Raw genomic sequence first — 16,806 nt, 5'->3', positions numbered from 1 at the left:
GGTGTTCAGTAAAAGAAAACACCGTCAGCTGCAGAACAGGACGACGTTTCAAACATCAGGAAACGCCCACTTTGGTTTATCGCACGTGTCAATAATGTTTGGTATCAAGTGACCCCTTGCGAGGCGCGCGGAAGTCAATTAACAGAATCATTCTCCGGTGAGCAGAGTTTAGACTTTCAAGTATCGCAGCTGAAAGTTTGACGCAGGTAACATTTATTTTTACAATATCGTCATCGCTGGATAATTGTGTCTAGTCGACAGAAATGCTTTGATTGAAGCTGTTTGTTTTGTATTTAGGGAGGCATAACGATATCAAATAAGGACCGACTTTTGGCCTTGTTCTCTTTCAACTAGAATACAAGTCCCTTGTGTGTTTGAGGCCTGTGTGGTAAGATGGAGTGGCGAGAACAGACCAGTGTGACCTGTGAAGACGCCTTCACTGAGGCTCAACGGTGGATGGAGGTAGGTTGGAGCGAATTCGTTATAACCACGTCGAAAACATCTCGTTTGATCCGTGATTGGGTTGTGATGTGACGAACTAAATATATCCAGGTAAATGTTTTTTGATAAGACTACAGCAGCCTACAGAGCTCTACGTCAAGGTGTCTCACACTTTTTAGAGGAAAGTTCATTGTTCCCGCTAGTCAAACTTAGACCTGTCTTATTCATTATCTAATTACATTTGGGTAATTGTTCCACGTGATACATTTTACAGCCAGAGGCTCACTCATTAAATCTACTGGTTTATGATAACATCACCTAATGACACGTAAAAATCTGATATAATCCTGTAAATGCAAATAATTGGTGACGATGTTGACGAGTGGACCACTGTGACCAGGTGTGAACTGTGAACAGTGTTTCATTTTAAAAGTGTGGTCATATAGATCAATACACGTATAAAAGAACACGGTGACTTCACCGTTTTGCAAATAGAACCTTGAGGGTGAGATCTGTGCTGTTGGGAGTGGATGACGTCATGCACGTCTTTGTGCTTTCTGAGATGTGCTGTTGGGAGTGGATGACGTCATGCACGTCTTTGTGCTTTCTGAGATGTGTGCTGTTGGGAGTGGATGACGTCATGCACGTCTTTGTGCTTTCTGAGATGTGCTGTTTGGGAGTGGATGACGTCATGCACGTCTTTGTGCTTTCTGAGATGTGCTGTTGGGAGTGGATGACGTCATGCACGTCTTTGTGCTCTGAGATGTGCTGTTTTGCATTTTGAATCGTCACATTTATATAAACGTTACCCACGGCTCATATGATTCCTCATGTAGTTTTCCCTCATCGGACAGTGGCAGTGTTGAGCTTCAGAGAGGTGGCAGGCTGCGTTCTGTTCCCTCTCAGAGGTAGGGAGAGGGGCACGGTAGGGGACAGGGAGAGGTGGCAGCTTTCTGTTCCCTCTCAGAGGTAGGGAGAGGGGCACGAGGGGTAGGGGACAGGGAGGGTGGCAGGCTGTGTTCTGTTCCCTCTCAGAGGTAGGGGAGGGCACTAGGGGTGGCGACAGGGAGAGGTGGCAGGCTGCGTTCTGTTCCCTCTCAGAGGTAGAGGATAGGGGAACGAGGGGTAGGGTACAGTGCCCAGTACCATTCAGATGGGGAACTGCACATTTTTGTGTCCTTTTATTGTACCCCAGCACAAGGTGCACCTGTGTAATGATCATGCTGTTTAATCATCTTGATGTGCCACACCTGTCAGGTGGACGGATTATCTGACAGGTTTAAAATACTCACTAACAGGGATGGACACAATTTGAGAGATGTTTAATTTCAGCTCGTGGGACCAACACATCACATGTTGTGTTTTTTATGTGTCTTGTTCAATGTAGTTGAAGTCTACATGAAACTATATTACGTACAAACACTTGTCTGTGGACATCTCATTACCATAACACTACCATAACACTAAACTACCATCAGTTTTTAAATAAACACTTTTATTACCCATGATGCATCATCTAGAGGAGTAATAGATGTAACTGTTTGCATTTTAGTTTTTACCTTAATTTAGCAGGCAGAGTCAGTTAAGTTAAATAAAGAACACATTCTAATTTACAATGAAGGTTTTCTGGGTAGTAGGTGTTCTCAGACTGGGCTTCTTGTTTTCCAACACCCCCCTTTACCCCGGCTTGGCTCTCTGTGTACCCCCGCTCGGCTCTCTCTGTCCCCCTGCTTGGCTCTCTCTGTACCCCCTGCTTGGCTCTCTCTGTCCCCCTGCTTGGCTCTCTCTGTACCCCCTGCTTGGCGCTCTCTGTATCCCTGCTTGGCGCTCTCTGTATCCCCGCTTGGCTCTCTCTGTACCCCGCTTGGCTCTCTCTGTCCCCCTGCTTGGCTCTCTCTGTGCCCAGCTTGGCTCTCTCTGTACCCCTGCTTGGCTCTCTCTGTACCCCCCTGTACCCCTGCTGTGGCTCTCTCTGTACCCCTGTACCCCGCTTGGCTCTCTCTGTACCCCCCAGCTTGGCTCTCTCTGTACCCCCTGCTTGGCTCTCTCTGTACCCCCTGTACCCCCTGCTTGGCTCTCTCTGTACCCCTGTACCCCCGCTTGGCTCTCTCTGTACCCCGCTTGGCTCTCTCTGTACCCCCTTGGCTCTCTCTGTACCCCGCTTGGCTCTCTCTGTACCCCCTTGGCTCTCTCTGCCCAGCTTGGCTTTCTCTGCTACCCCCTTTACCCCCACTTGGCTCTCTCTGTACCCCCCTTTACCCGGCTTGGCTCTCTCTGTACCCCGGCAGCCCTCTCTGTACCCCGGACTTGGCTCTCTGTACCCCCCGCTTGGCTCTCTCTGTACCCCAGCCGGCTTTCTCTGTACCCCCCTTTACCCCCACTTGGCTCTCTCTGCCCCGCTTGGCTCTCTCTGTACCCCCCCTTTACCCCCGGCTTGGCTCTCTCTGTACCCAGCTTAGCTCTCTCTGTACCCCAACTTGGCTCTCTCTGTACCCACTTGGCTCTCTCTGTACCCGGCTTGGCTCTCTCTGTCCCCCCAGCAGCTCTCTCTGTACCCCCTTGGCTCTCTCTGTCCCCAGCTTGGCTCTCTCTCTGTCCCCCCGCTTGGCTCTCTCTGTCCCCCCGCTTGGCTCTCTCTGTCCCCCCAGCCCAGCTCTCTCTGTCCCCCAGCTTGGCTCTCTGTCCCCCCCCACTTGGCTCTCTCTGTCCCCCCGCTTGGCTCTCTCTGTCCCCCCCGCTTGGCTCTCTCTGTCCCCCCCGGCTTGGCTCTCTCTGTCCCCCCAGCTTGGCTCTCTCTCCCACTTGGCTCTCTCTGTCCCCCCCCCAGGCTCTCTCTGTCCCCCAACCAGCTCTCTCTGTCCCCCAACTTGGCTCTCTCTGTCCCCCCCCGCTTGGCTCTCTCTGTACCCGGCTTGGCTCTCTCTGTATCCCGGCTTGGCTCTCTCTGTCCCCAGCAGCTCTCTCTGTACCCCAGCTTGGCTCTCTCTGTACCCCCCTTGGCTCTCTGTGTCCCCCTGCTTGGCTCTCTCTGTCCCCCCTGCTTGGCTCTCTCTGTACCCCAGCTTGGCTCTCTCTCTGGCCGCTTGGCTCTCTCTGTACCCCGCTTGGCTCTCTCTGTGCCCAGCAGCTCTCTCTGTACCCTTCTTGGCTCTCTCTGTACCCCATGGCTCTCTCTGTACCCCCGCTTGGCTCTCTCTGTACCCCGGCAATGGCTCTCTCTGTACCCCCCGCTTGGCTCTCTCTGTACCCCCAGCTTGGCTCTCTGGTACCCCGCTTAGCTCTCTGTACCCCCAGCTTGCTCTCTCTGTACCCCCGCTTGGCTCTCTCTGTACCCCAGCTTGCTCTCTCTCTGTACCCCAGCTTGGCTCTCTCTGCCCCAGCTTGGCTCTCTCTGTATCCCCGCTTGGCTCTCTCTGTACCCCCCGCTTGGCTCTCTCTGTACCCCCCGCTTGGCTCTCTCTGTACCCCCCGCTTGGCTCTCTCTGTACCCCCGCAAAGCTCTCTGTACCCCCAGCTTGGCTCTCTCTGTACCCCGCTTGGCTCTCTCTGTACCCCTGCTTGGCTCTCTCTGTACCCCCGCTTGGCTCTCTCTGTACCCCGCTTGGCTCTCTCTGTACCCCCCCTTATTCTCTCTGTACCCCCGCTTGGCTCTCTCTGTACCCCCCCTTGTGCTCTCTCTGTGCCCCCCCGTTTGCTCTCTCTGTACCCCCGCTTGGCTCTCTCTGTACCCCCCGCTTGGCTCTCTCTGTACCCCCTGCTTGGCTCTCTCTGTACCCCCTGCTTGGCTCTCTCTGTACCCCCTGCTTGGCTCTCTCTGTACCCCCTGCTTGGCTCTCTCTGTACCCCCGCTTGGCTCTAGGTAAGTATAGATCATAATCTGTGATCCAAGAGCACATTTAGTTAAAAAAAAATTGCACTTGCATGTTTGCTTGTTAGTTTATCTAAGATGTGACAGTGGTATTGTGTTCTTTCCTCTTCCTGTATATAGGAAGTGACAAATAAATCATTCGGAAGCAACAACTTCCGCTCTGCTCTGGAGAATGGAGTCCTGCTTTGCCAGTGAGTACTATGGGAACTGTAGTCTGTATATATCTGGAGAATGGAGTCCTGCTCTGCCAGTGAGTACTATGGGAACTGTAGTCTGTATATATCTGGAGAATGGAGTCCTGCTCTGCCAGGGTGTATTATGGGAACTGTAGTGTCTATATCTGGAGAATGGAGTCCTGCTCTGCCAGGGTGTATTATGGGAACTGTAGTCTGTATATATCTGGAGAATGGAGTCCTGCTCTGCCAGGGTGTATTATGGGAACTGTAGTGTCTATCTGGAGAATGGAGTCCTGCTCTGCCAGGGTGTATTATGGGAACTGTAGTGTATATATCTGGAGAATGGAGTCCTGCTCTGCCAGGGTGTATTATGGGAACTGTAGTGTATATATCTGGAGAATGGAGTCCTGCTCTGCCAGGGTGTATTATGGGAACTGTAGTGTCTATCTGGAGAATGGAGTCCTGCTCTGCCAGGGTGTATTATGGGAACTGTAGTGTCTATATCTGGAGAATGGAGTCCTGCTCTGCCAGGGTGTATTATGGGAACTGTAGTGTCTATATCTGGAGAATGGAGTCCTGCTCTGCCAGGGTGTATTATGGGAACTGTAGTGTATATATCTGGAGAATGGAGTCCTGCTCTGCCAGGGTGTATTATGGGAACTGTAGTGTCTATATCTGGAGAATGGAGTCCTGCTCTGCCAGGGTGTATTATGGGAACTGTAGTGTATATATCTGGATAATGGAGTCCTGCTTTGCCAGTAGTGATGAATGAATCCCATAGGCTGTGGTTCTATAAACACCTTAGTGGTTTAAATACCAGGTCCTGGTGTGGTGGATGTTCACGCTGTCTAACTCGTCTGTTCTTCCTCTGTCCCTCCCCCTTTTCTCAGTCTAATCAACCAGTTGAAACCAGGCCTTATTAAGAGGGTGAACACGCTGTCTCTCCAATGGCCGGACTGGTGAGTTCACTGCGTGTAGCGTTCTACATTTCATATGAGAGGCAGAGGAATCTCTGTCTGCCAGGGTGTATTATGGGAACTGTAGTTCTGCATCTCATATGAGAAGGCAGAGGATCTCTTGTCTGCCAGGGTGTATTATGGGAACTCTCAGTACCCCCTCCCCTCTCTGCACCTCCCTCTCTGCCCCTCCCCTCTCTGCACCTCCCTCTGCCCCTCCTCTCTGCTGCCTCCCCTCTCTGCCTCCCCTCTCTGCCCCTCCCCCTCTCTGCCCCTCCCCTCTCTGCCCCTCCCCCTCTCTGCCCCTCCCCTCTCTGCCCCTCCCCTCTCCCCTCCCCTCTCTGCCCCTCCCCTCTCTGCCCCTCCCCTCTCTGCCCCTCCCCTCTCTGCCCCTCCCTCTCTGCCCCTCCCCTCTCTGCCCCTCCCCTCTCTTCCAGGACAATGTGAATGTGTTTCTGAGAGCGTGTGGGACACTCGGTCTACACGAGGCTCAGCTGTTTCATCCTGGAGACCTGCAAGACCTGTCCACACGCGCTACACTCAGGTAAAAACGCCTTTTATTTGGTCAATATATATAAATTTTTTGTAGAACAAATCAAATGGAAGTGAAGGATTAATAGGGTTTTCATCCCCAGCTGCTGGACTTATAGTGATGTTAGACGGTGCCTGTTTGTTAGACGGTGCCTGTTTGTTAGACGGTGCCTGTTTGTTAGACGGTGCCTGTTTGGTTAGACGGTGCCTGTTTGGTTAGACGGTGCCTGTTTGGTTAGACGGTGCCTGTTTGGTTAGACGGTGCCTGGTTTGTTAGACGGTGCCTGGTTTGTTAGACGGTGCCTGGTTTGTTAGACGGTGCCTGGTTTGTTAGACGGTGCCTGGTTTGTTAGACGGTGCCTGGTTTGTTAGAGACGGTGCCTGTGTTTGTTAGACGGTGCCTGGTTTGTTAGACGGTGCCTGGTTTGTTAGACGGTGCCTGGTTTGTTAGACGGTGCCTGGTTTGTTAGACGGTGCCTGGTTGGTTAGACGGTGCCTGGTTGGTTAGACGGTGCCTGGTTGGTTAGACGGTGCCTGGTTGGTTAGACGGTGCCTGGTTGGTTAGACGGTGCCTGGTTGGTTAGACGGTGCCTGGTGGAGGGGCTGTTCATTAGATGGTGCCTGTTTTGTTAGACGGTGCCTGTTGGAGGGGTGGTTCATTAGACTGTGCCTGTTGGAGGGGCTGTTCAGTAGACGGTGCCTGTTGATGTATAGACTGTGTTTAATGTATTTCTTGGCCAGCGTCTCACTGGTTGGAACGTTAGTGTACACGGACTGGACTCACTAATGACATGCTGCGCACGCTGGCCTGTGGTTGTGTGTATCGGGTTATACAGCCAGTTCTGTGTTATCACTGATTGCATGGTGTTGATAGTGGGTTGTTTGACTTGGCAGCTAAATCACGTGGCTAGATGAGTAGTCCACAGTATGGTGTTTTCATGAGTCCTATCAGACTATTTAAACAGAATTATATTTTATAGACTGTCCATAATAGATCACCTTTTTGTTAGTGAGAAGCCTTTGGGTAAACGTTAGTCAGTGTGTGTCGTCTCTCCGGACTAAGAGTTCTCATTTCTTCTCAGGTGTGCAGAGAGCAAAGGAGGCTGAAAAACGTAAGTGGATTTGTACTTTGTGTTCACTGAAGGTATTGAGCTGTAACTTGGAACTGTCATAATTCCCATCGCAGAATCTCTCACTGTGTAACAGCCCTGCTACTACTGTCCTCTAGTCTACGTCGTGACTGGGAGCGGCCTGTCCTCTAGTCTACGTCGTGGCCAGGGAGGCGGCCATCCTCTAATCTACGTCGTGACGGGAGCGGCCTGTCCTCTAGTCTACGTCGTGACGGGCAGCCTGTCCTCTAGTCTACGTCGTGACGGGAGCCTGTCCTCTAGTCTACGTCGTGACTGGGAGCAGCCTGTCCTCTAGTCTACGTCGTGACTGGGAGCAGCCTGTCCTCTAGTCTACGTCGTGACGGGCGGCCTGTCCTCTAGTCTTCTCTCGTGACGTCCTGCCTCTAGTCTACGTCGTGACTGGGAGGCCTGCCCTCCTAGTCTCGTCGTGACTGGAGCAACCTGCCCTCTAGTCTACGTCGTGACTGGGAGCGGCCTGCCCTCTAGTCTACGTCGTGACTGGGAGCGGCCTGCCCTCTAGTCTACGTCGTGACTGGGAGCGGCCTGCCCTCTAGTCTACGTCGTGACTGGGAGCGGCCTGCCCTCTAGTCTACGTCGTGACTGGGAGCGGCCTGCCCTCTAGTCTACGTCGTGACTGGGAGCGCCCTCTAGTCTGCGTGCGTGACTGGGAGCGGCCTGCCCTCTAGTGCGTCGTGACTGGGAGCGGCCTGCCCTCTAGTCTACGTCGTGACTGGGAGCGGCCTGCCCTCTAGTCTACGTCGTGACTGGAGCGGCCTGCCTCTAGTCTACGTCGTGACTGGGAGCGGCCTGCCCTCTAGTCTACGTCGTGACTGGGAGCGGCCTGCCCTCTAGTCTACGTCGTGACTGGGAGCGGCCTGCCCTCTAGTCTACGTCGTGACTGGGAGCGGCCTGCCCTCTAGTCTACGTCGTGACTGGAAGGCCTGCCCTCTGGTCTGCGTCGTGACTGGGAGCGGCCTGCCCTCTAGTCTACGTCGTGACTGGGAGCGGCCTGCCCTCTAGTCTACGTCGTGACTGGGAGCGGCCTGCCCTCTAGTCTACGTCGTGACTGGGAGCGGCCTGCCCTCTAGTCTACGTCGTGACTGGGAGCGGCCTGCCCTCTAGTCTACGTCGTGACTGGGAGCGGCCTGCCCTCTACATAATGATGAAGGATAAAGTTCCCGCCCAAAGCTGTGATCTCTCCTCCAGGTTCTAATCACCATCTACTGGCTGGGTCGGAAGGCCCAGGCGGATCCCTTCTACTCTGGCCCTCAGCTCAACCTCAAAGCGTTCGAGGGACTACTGGGCATCGCTCTGTCCAAGGTAACACGCTCCCTCACCTTAACCCTCAGCTCAACCTCAAGGCCTTCTAGGGACCACTAAGCTTAGCTCTATGGTGTGGTACTGCTCCTCTGTCTGTACCCCAGACCTGAACCCACTGGGTTTATCTCTGGTCTGTACCCCAGACCTGAACCCACTGGGTTTATCTCTGGTCTGTACCCCGGACCTGAACCCACTGGGTTTATCTCTGGTCTGTACCCCGGACCTGAACCCACTGGGTTTATCTCTGGTCTGTACCCCGGACCTGAACCCACTGGGTTTATCTCTGGTCTGTACCCGGACCTGAACCCACTGGGTTTATCTCTGGTCTGTACCCCGGACCTGAACCCACTGGGTTTATCTCTGGTCTGTACCCCGGACCTGAACCCACTGGGTTTATCTCTGGTCTGTACCCCGGACCTGAACCCACTGGGTTTATCTCTGGTCTGTACCCCGGACCTGAACCCACTGGGTTTATCTCTGGTCTGTACCCCGGACCTGAACCCACTGGGTTTATCTCTGGTCTGTACCCGGACCTGAACCCACTGGGTTTATCTCTGGTCTGTACCCCGGACCTGAACCCACTGGGTTTATCTCTGGTCTGTACCCCGGACCTGAACCCACTGGGTTTATCTCTGGTCTGTACCCCGGACCTGAACCCACTGGGTTTATCTCTGGTCTGTACCCGGACCTGATCCCATGGGTTTATCTCTGGTCTAAACCTGAACCCACTGGGTTTCTCTCTGGTCTGTACCCCGGACCTGAACCCACTGGGTTTTCTCTCTGGTCCCCGGACCTGGGGCTAATCATATGCTACTGATCCAATGGATATTTTTAAATGTCTCGCTAAATAAAAATGTGTGTCCCCCGTGTGTCCCCCCCGTGTGTCCCCCCCGTGTGTCCCCCCCGTGTGTGTCCCCCGTGTCCCCCAGGCTCTAGAAGAAACCCCCAGAGGCAGTGTAACAGACAGGGACTACAGTGATGTGATCTACCCAGAGAGGGATGATGAGCTGCTGCCTCTAACCCGGTCCCAGACACCCGGCTACAGCAGAGGGACTCCGTAGAGAGCTTTAACTCGGCCCTGAGCTTCGGCTCGGCGGAATCCCGTACCCTCAGCTGTATCTCTGACTCCATCCTGAGGGCCGGCAGCGAGGGTAACGACCGGAATATGTTGTTATAGTCGACAGCGTTGGCTGGTTTTTAGTCAGAATACGGTCAACGCAGGATGTGGGGGAGTTACCGGTCGATACGAAAATACGCTACCAACAGAATCCGAAGTTAACGGTCACAATATTAGTAGTCACTATCAGGAATGTCGCTCTTCCCAGAGAAGGACGTGCTTACGGCCACGGCCTTTGCCTGCCCCCGTCCTCCCCGTCCTCCCAGCCCCCGTCCTCCTCCCAGCCCCCGTCCTCCTCCCAGCCCCCGTCCTCCTCCCAGCCCCCGTCCTCCCTGCCCCCATCCTCCCACCTCTCTCCTCTCAGTGAGACATTCCATCTGGTTCCACACGGGTCTGATAATGGGCTCATGCCTGGAGCGGGCCGGAGGTGGGGCGCTAGAGCACCCTATTCCCTACGTAGTGCTACTATAGACTAGAGCCCTATTCCTACGTTGTGCACTACTATAGACTAGAGACACCCTATTCCTACGTAGTGCACTACTATAGACTAGGGCACTGTAAAACCCTATTCCCTACGTGGTGCACTACTATAGACTAGAGGCACCCTATTCCTACGTAGTGCACTACTATAGACTAGAGCCCTATTCCCTACGTTGTGCACTACTATAGACTAGAGCCCTATTCCCTCGTAGTGCACTACTATAGACTAGGGCACTGTAAAACCCTATTCCTACGTAGTGCACCACTATAGACTAGGGCACTGTAAAACCCTATTCCCTACGTAGTGACTAGGGCACTGTAAAACCTATTCCTACGTAGTGCACTACTATAGACTAGGGCACTGTAAAACCCTATTCCCTACGTAGTGCACTACTATAGACTAGGGCACTGTAAAACCTATTCCTACGTAGTGCACTACTGTAGACTAGGGCAGTGTAAAACCCTATTCCCTACATAGTGCACTACTATAGACTAGGGCAGTGTAAAACCTATTCCCTACGTAATGCTACTATAGACTGGGGCACTGTAAAACCCTATTCCTCGTAATGCACTACTATAGACTAGAGCCCTGTAAAACCCTATTCCCCTCGTGGTGCACTACTATAGACTAGAGCCCTATTCCTAAAGTAGTGCTACTATGAATATGGCACTATGAAACCCTATTCCTATAGTGCCTGACTATAGACTAGAGACACCCTATTCCTACGTCGTGCACTACTATAGACTAGAGCCCTATTCCCTACGTGGTGCGCTTATATAAACCAGAGCCCTATTAGTAGTGCACTAAATGGGAATAGGAGCTCCATTTGGGACCCTGTTAGGGATGCTCCTAATGCCGCTCCACCGTTGACTTCTCTCTGGCGGCTGTCTAGGTGCGCTACCTTCTCTCTGATGGACTCCTACTGGTCTGTGAGCTCCTCTCCCTCCCTCCTCTCTCCCTCTCTCTCTCTCCCTCTCCCTCTCTCTCTCTCTCCCTCTCCCTCTCTCCCTCTCTCTCTCCCTCTCTTCTCCCCAGACTCCAGCAGTGACGTGGAGGCGGAGAACTCTTTTAGGATGAAGGCGGCCGAGGGCAGAGAATCGGGACTGAGGAACTGGGGCAACGTACCTGCACCCTTCCAGAGGAAGAAACGTGAGGAAAACCGAATTAAGGGCTGCCTCCCGAGCCCCCTCACCAGGTACTGTGATGTCATACCTACCCAATGACTGTTTTAAAGAATAATTGTTCATCTTCGTTTAGTTAGTTGCTTTACCTGAGGACCACGTTTAGTTTTCTGCTAGTCGAATTTGCCTGGTGTGGAGGTTTCTATTCAGCTCCGTTGTGTAGGTGTCAACGTGCTGGTGTAGTACACGTCGACGTGCCGGTGTAGTACACGTCGACGTGCCGGTGTAGTACACGTCGACGTGCCGGTGTAGTACACGTCGACGTGCCGGTGTAGTACACGTCGACGCGCCGGTGTAGTACACGTCGACGCGCCGGTGTAGTACACGTCGGCCAGCGCGGTGTAGTAGCTGCGTCGACGCGCGGTGTAGTACACGTCGACAGCCCGGTGTAGTACTGCGTAAACGCGCCGGTGTAGTACACGTCGACGCGCCGGTGTGGTACACGTCGACGCGCCGGTGTAGTACACGTCGGCCAGCGCCCCGGTGTAGTACGTCGACGCGCCCGTGTGGTACACGTCGACGCGCCCCGGTGTAGTACGTCGTGGCGCGGTGTAGTGCGTCGACGCGCCGGTGTATTACACGTCGGCCCGATTGTAGTACACGTCGACGCGCGTGTAGTACGTCGGCAGCGCCCGATGGCTGATGTAATACGTCGACGCTGGTGTAGTACACGTCCACGTGCGATGGCTGATGTAATACACGTCACGGCCGGTGTAATACTGCGTCGGCGTGCGATGGCTGATGTAATACTGCGTCCCGCGCGCCGGTGTAATACGTCGGCGTGCTGATGGCTGATGCAAATCGCAGCGCCGATGTAATACCGTCCAGCGCGCGATGTAATACCGCGTCCAGCGTGCGATGGCTGATGTAATACTGCGTCGGGCGCTGATGTAATCACGCGTCGACGTGCTGATGGCTGATGTAATACGTCGGCGTGCTGATGGCTGATGTAATACGTGTCGACGTGCTGATGTAATACACGTCGACGTGCTGATGTAGCCTGCGTCGGCGTGCTGATCTTAGCCACGTCGACGTGCTGATGTAATACACGTCGGCGTGCTGATGGCTGATGTAATACGTCGGCGTGCTGATGTAATACACGTCGACGTGCTGATAGCTGATGTAGCCACACGTCGGCGTGCTGATGTAATACACGTCGGCGTGCTGATGGCTGATGTAATACAGTCGCGTGCTGATGGCTGATGTAATACTGCGTCGGCGTGCTGATAATGATGTAATACACGTCGTGCTGATGTAATACACGTCAGCGTGCTGATAATACACGTCGGCGTGCTGATGTAGCCGTGACGTGCTGATGTAATACACGTCGACGTGCTGATGTAATACACGTGACGTGCTGATGCCAATACACGTCGGCGTGCTGATGTAATACACGTCGACGTGCTGATGTGGCACGTCGACGTGCTGATGTAATACACGTCGTTGTGTTTTCTACATTCAGGAAGTTGGGAATCGACTGTTTAAAATAAAAAATAAAATAAAAACATTGTCACATTACGAACCGAACCTCATGTTGTTGACCTAACTCTGATTGCTGATTTGCTTACCATAGCGACAGCGACTTTCGGATGCCCACCGGCCCCAGCCTGACGTCGTCACGGACGACCTGGCCAGTCGCGGTTCGCTCCCCTTCACCAGCCACGCCTACAATTTTTGCGGTACCCATTGAGCCCGCAGGGTGCGTTGAAGACTATGGACAGGAAGCCCTCGCCTGTTTAGGATTGACTCCCCTCCCAGACACATGCATGTTCTCTCCCAGGTCAGACAGAGAAGGCGTTCGTGTTTAATGGCTTTATATCCAAGGTTGTGATTGTCATCACGCTAACGGCTACTGAAACAGCTAGCGTGGGGCTGGTCCTGTCATCACGCTAACAGCTACTGAAACAACTAGCGTGAGGCGGTCCTGTCATCATGCGAACAGCTACTGAAACAACTAGCATGAGGCCAGTCCTGTCATCCACGCTACTTGGCTACTGAAACAACTAGCATGAGGCCGGTCCTGTCATCAAGCTAACAGCTACTGGAAACAACTAGCATGAGGCCGGTCCCTGTCATCAAGCTAACGGCTACTGAAACAACTAGCATAGGCAGGTCCTGTCATCAAGCTAACAGCTACTGAAACAACTAGCATGAGGCCGGTCCTGTCATCAAGCTAACTGCTACTGAAACAACTGGCATGAGGCCGGTCCTGTCATCACGCCGCGGCTACTGGAAACAACTAGTATGAGGCCGGTCCTGTCATCAAGTTAATGTCTACTGTAACTATAGCGTGAGGCTTGACGTTGTCTGGATTACTGACATTTCATTTTCTTCAACTGCCACAGGTGGTTTGATTACTCTGGGACCGTCTTTGTACCCTTTAGGCTCCAACAAACAAGTTTGGTGAAAGTAGTTTGCCTGTTTCCATGACATTCCTGGAACAGAGCTAGCTGTTGTTTTCCACTAACCCTGGTCGTGCTCAACATGGGTATGTAGTGTTGAACTGTGAAAGGTGTGGCTGCTCCTAACTCTACCCGGCCCGGTGCTTGTGACTGTGTTTAGTTGGCGTATTGTCCACCTCCAGAGTGTTGACGACTACTACAACACAGACGGCTCTGGTTAGCAGCAGTTCCACAGCGTTGTGTGACCAGTGCTCCTAACTCTTTACTCGACGCCTCGCTGAAAGGGACTCTCTGTGTTTTGTATTGGGAATGTCCACTGTTAACACGGACGGCTGTCCCGGTCTGTCCTCTGGTTCAAGCAGCAGCAGCGCTGCAGCGTCTCCGTTCCTCCCAACCCGTTCCACCACCCCCCGTCTTCCATCACCCCACCCTCTTCTCCGTGGTGGAGGCTCCATCGACGAGGAACTCCTCCTGATGGAGCTGTGTGAGGAAGACTCTGAGGAGGGACGAGGAGGATCCTGACCCTGTCAAAGATGATCTGTACGCTCGGCGGGTGGAACTGGCCCTCCACCAGACGACCTCCAACCCTGGCTACAACCGCTTCCTGCCCCGCTATTGGACTCCCGAGGAGGAGGTGCACGTCAGGACCATCAGGCTGGGCTCTCAGAGGAGACCCTGGTACCACAAGATGTATAGATTGAGGTCTGGATCTGTCCCGTTACTGTGGGATGTGGCTGGGTTTGAATAATCCTAACTCTATCCCTAACCCTGGTGTACTGGGTCATGACTGGGTTTGAATAATCCTGACTCTATCCCTAACCCTGGTACAGGAACTGGGTCATGACTGGTTTGAATAATCCTCACTCTATCCCTAACCCTGGTACAGGAACTGGGTTTGAATAATCCTAACTCTATCCCTAACCCTGGTACAGGGACTGGGTTTGTATAATCCTAACTCTATCCCTAACCCTGGTACAGGAACTGGGTTTGAATAATTCCGACTCTATCCCTAACCCTGGTACAGGAACTGGGTTTGAATAATCCCGACTCTATCCCTAACCCTGGTACAGGAACTGGGTTTGAATAATCCTGACTATCCCTAACCCTGGTACAGGTAGATGTGGGTTTTGTGCCATGGCTGGGTTCGACTTAAGCTGGGTTTGGATAATGCTTGACGTTGACGTTTGGTGTTCAACTCTTGTGTGAGAGAACCAGAATCCCTCAATGCTAATCATTAAGAGCCTCTCTGTGTAATCCCTTGTGTGAGAACCAGAATCCCTCAATGCTAATCATTAAGAGCCTCGCCGTGCCGTGTAATCCCTTGTGTGAGAGATCCAGAATCCCTCAATGCTAATCATTAAGAGCCTCTCCATGTAATCCCTTGTGTGAGAGAACCAGAATCCCTCAATGCTAATCATTAAGAGCCTCTCCATGTAATCCCTTGTGTGAGAGAACCAGAATCCCTCAATGCTAATCATTAAGAGCCTCTCTGTGTAATCCCTTGTGTGAGAGAACCAGAATCCCTCAATGCTAATCATTAAGAGCCTCGACGTGTGAGAGAACCAGAATCCCTCAATGCTAATCATTAAGAGAACCAGAATCCCTCAATGCTAATCATTAAGAGAACCAGAATCCCTCAATGCTAAACATTAAGAGAACCAGAATCCCTCAATGCTAATCATTAAAAGAACCAGAATCCCTCAATGCTAATCATTAAGAGCCTCGCCGTGTGAGAGAACCAGAATCCCTCAATGCTAATCATTAAGAGCCTCGACGTGTGAGAGAACCAGAATCCCTCAATGCTAATCATTAAGAGCCTCTCTGTGTAATCCCTTGTGTGAGAGAACCAGAATCCCTCAATGCTAATCATTAAAAGAACCAGAATCCCTCAATGCTAATCATTAAGAGCCTCTCCATGTAATCCCTTGTGTGAGAGAACCAGAATCCCTCAATGCTAATCATTAAGAGCCTCTCCGTGTGAGAGAACCAGAATCCCTCAATGCTAATCATTAAGAGCCTCTCCGTGTGAGAGAACCAGAATCCCTCAATGCTAATCATTAAGAGCCTCTCTGTGTAATCCCTTGTGTGAGAGAACCAGAATCCCTCAATGCTAATCATTAAGAAGAGAACCAGAATCCTCAATGCTAATCATTAAGAGCCAGAATCCCTCAATGCATGTAATCCCTTGTGTGAGAGAACCAGAATCCCTCAATGCTAATCATTAAGAGCCTCTCTGTGTAATCCCTTGTGTGAGAGAACCAGAATCCCTCAATGCTAATCATTAAGAGCCTCGCCGTGTGTGAGAACCAGAATCCCCAAACTTTTACATCAACGCTTTGCTCTGCTTTTCACCATGTCAGTTCATTCTCTCAACATTTAGGAATTTCCATTTTTTTTCCACTTCCTGTTTTCCTTTCTGTTAATCTTGCCCTGTTTAATCTCCTCTCTTCCTCAGTTTCATCCCTTTCCTTCTCTCTCCTTCCCCTCTTCTCTCCTGTTTGTAGCCGAAAGACAACAGGTTCCTCAGGGTGATTCAGGCTGTGACATCACTCCCTGGCTCGTTGTTCCTGTCTTGTCTGCACCCCCTCCAGCCAGCCACCCCCTCCCTCCAGCCGCCCCTCCCTCCCTCCAGCCACCCCCATCCCGACTTTACCTTCACCCCTGTATCCCAGTTCAGTGCTTTGTGCAACCGAAAATGAACTATTTCCGAAGAAGTAGATTTTAAACTAGGCTTGTGTGGTATCCAGATTGTCATGTCTTCATACCGACCTTTGATCCATCCTGAGATATTCAGTAATACCGGCACTGAACACAAGGGCTGCCATTTTCAAACTCCACTGAGCCTCTGTAATCCGAAGGTTAGCAATGCTAACCACTACATGTAAAATCCCATAGAGAATGCTAACGGACGCATTGCAAACATTTCTTGATCCAGGAGGGGATTATCTGTTATCACGCAAAGCTTGATTTTTGGAAGAAGCTAACCACTTAGCTAGGTAGCTAACTAGCTACTAAATTAGCTAACCACTTAGCTAGGTAGCTAACTAGCTACTAAATTAGCTAACCACTTAGCTAGGTAGCTAACTAGCTACTAAATTAGCTAAGGTATAGCTACTAAATTAGCTAACCACTTAGTTAGGTAGGTAGCTAACTAAATTAGCTAACCACTTAGCTAGGTAGCTTTAACTAGCACTACTAAATTG

At 52.0% G+C, this 16,806-nt stretch overlaps 1 pseudogene; it reads left to right on the top strand.

The window, feature by feature from the left end:
* Positions 1-268: 268 nt before the first annotated feature.
* LOC135566712 (LIM and calponin homology domains-containing protein 1-like) lies at positions 269-16,441 on the top strand (annotated as a pseudogene).
* The last annotated feature ends 365 nt before the right edge of the window (positions 16,442-16,806 follow it).

The sequence above is a fragment of the Oncorhynchus nerka genome, unplaced genomic scaffold, assembly GCF_034236695.1.
Source record: "Oncorhynchus nerka isolate Pitt River unplaced genomic scaffold, Oner_Uvic_2.0 unplaced_scaffold_3609, whole genome shotgun sequence".
In the NCBI taxonomy this organism is placed as follows: Eukaryota; Metazoa; Chordata; class Actinopteri; order Salmoniformes; family Salmonidae; genus Oncorhynchus; species Oncorhynchus nerka.
This window is presented reverse-complemented; position numbering and strand designations above follow the sequence as displayed.